At 44.0% G+C, this 2,336-nt stretch overlaps 1 non-coding gene across 1 annotated transcript; it reads right to left on the bottom strand.

Annotated features, from left to right (window-relative positions):
• Nucleotides 1–1,917: 1,917 nt before the first annotated feature.
• Nucleotides 1,918–1,989, bottom strand: Trnaa-ugc (transfer RNA alanine (anticodon UGC)). The gene has a single exon. It is a non-coding gene; the product is annotated as a tRNA-Ala (tRNA).
• Between the last annotated feature and the right edge of the window lie 347 nt (nt 1,990–2,336).

The raw sequence follows: 2,336 nt of genomic DNA, 5'->3' as shown, positions 1-2,336 counted from the left end.
TCTTCTATCACATCAGACAAATCTTCACCCTCATAGAGGCTTTCAATGTATTCTTTCCACCTATCTGCTCTCTCATCTGCATTTAACAGTGGAATTCCCGTTGCACTCTTAATATTACCACCGTTGCTTTTAATGTCACCAAAGGTTGTTTTGACTTTCCTGTATGCTGAGTCTGTCCTTCCGACAATCATATCGTTTTCGATGTCTTCACATTTTTCCTGCAGCCATTTCGTCTTAGCTTCCCTGCACTTCCTATTTATTTCATTCCTCAGTGACTTGTATTTCTGTATTCATGATTTTCCCAGAACATGTTTGTATTTCCTCCTTTCATCAATCAAGTATTTCTTCTGTTACCCATGGTTTCTTCGCAGCTACCTTCTTTGTACCTACGTTTTCCTTCCCAACTTCTGTGATGGCCCTTTTTAGAGATGTCCATTCCTCTTCAACTGTACTGCCTACTGCGCTATTCCTTATTGCTGTATCTATAGCGATAAAGAACTTCAAACGTATCTCGTCATTCCTTAGTACTTCCGTATCCCACTTCTTTGTGTATTGATTCTTCCTGACTAATGTCTTGAACTTCAGCCTACTCTTCATCACTACTATATTGTGGTCTGAGTCTATATCTGCTCCTGGGTACGCCTTACAATCCAGTATCTGATTTCGGAATCTCTGTCTGACCATGATGTAATCTAATTGAAATCTTCCCGTATCTCCCGGCCTTTTCCAAGTATACCTCCTCCTCTTGTGATTCTTGAACAGGGTATTCGCTATTACTAGCCGAAACTTGTTACAGAACTCAATTAGTCTTTCTCCTCTTTCATTCCTTGTCCCAAGCCCATATTCTCCTGTAACCTTTTCTTCTACTCCTTCCCCTACAACTGCATTCCAGTCGCCCATGACTATTACATACTGCATTACCCTTTCAATATCCTCATACACTTTCTCTATCTGTTCATCTTCAGCTTGCGACGTCGGCATGTATACCTGAACTATCGTTGTCGGTGTTGGTCTGCTGTCGATTCTGATTAGAACAACCCGGTCACTGAACTGTTCACAGTAACACACCCTCTGCCCTAGCTTCCTATTCATAACGAATGCTACACCTGTTATACCATTTTCTGCTGCTGTTGATTTTACTCGATACTCATCTGACCAGAAATCCTTGTCTTCCATCCATTTCACTTCACTGACCCCTACTATATGTAGATTGAGCCTTTGCATTTCCCTTTTCAGATTTTCTAGTTTCCCTACCACGTTCAAGCTTCTGACATTCCACGCCCAGACTCGTAGAACGTTATCCTTTCGTTGATTATTCAATCTTTTTCTCACGGTCTCCTCCCCATTGGCAGTCCCCTCCCGGAGATCCGAATGGGGGACTATTCCGGAATCTTTTGCCAATGGAGAGATCATCATGACACTTCTTCAATTACAGGCCACATGTCCTGTGGATACACGTTACGTGTCTTTAATGCAGTGGTTTCCATTGCCTTCTGCATCCTCATGTCATTGATCATTGCTGATTCTTCCGCCTTTAGGGGCAATTTCCCACCCCTAGGACAAGAGAGTGCCCAGAACCTCTATCCGCTCCTCCGCCCTCTTTGACAAGGCCGTTGGCAGAGTGAGGCTGACTTCTTATGCCGGAAGTCTTCGGCCGCCAACGCTGATTATTTATCAAAATTTAAGTAGTGGCGGGGATCGAACCCGGCGCCGAAGAAGTTTTGATTATGAATCGAAGACGCTACCCCCTTTTTTTTTTTTTTTAATCTCATTTTGTTCGTTGCATCTGCTCGGGGCGGACGTCGTAAGACAGCCATTTTGGTTCGTTGTCGATCGATTAACTCAGTTTTTTTTATTACAGAGGGCTGATAACCCTCTGACCGAACACGCTGAGCTACCGTGCCGGCAAAATGTAATTGGAGATGCCGGGGATCGAACCCGGGGCCTTTCACATGCAAAGCGAACGCTCTACCACTGAGCTACATCCCCGGACTCCGTAGACCACGGGCTCCCCCTTTCTGTACAATACTTCACAAATATGTAATAACATTCGATCTAAGGATTTCACAAATATGTAATAACGTTCGATCTAAGGATTTCACCTTAGCGACATGTCTCCGCTTATGAACCAGTCGCTGCATTCTGGTTGCGTACGAACACATTCTGCGGTGATTTTTGTCTTCAGAATAATGAATTGTACAGCAGTGTGTCCTCCCGCTGTTCGTGAATTTGCTATTTCTGCAAGGACGAGCATTACTCTACGTTTTCCCTTTTCTTTAGTCTTCCCTTTCTCTACTGATTCTCGATCTTTCTGACACGATTCCCTCCCCCGAGTT

This window comes from Schistocerca nitens, chromosome 6 (assembly GCF_023898315.1).
Source record: "Schistocerca nitens isolate TAMUIC-IGC-003100 chromosome 6, iqSchNite1.1, whole genome shotgun sequence".
NCBI lineage: Eukaryota > Metazoa > Arthropoda > Insecta > Orthoptera > Acrididae > Schistocerca > Schistocerca nitens.
This window is presented reverse-complemented; position numbering and strand designations above follow the sequence as displayed.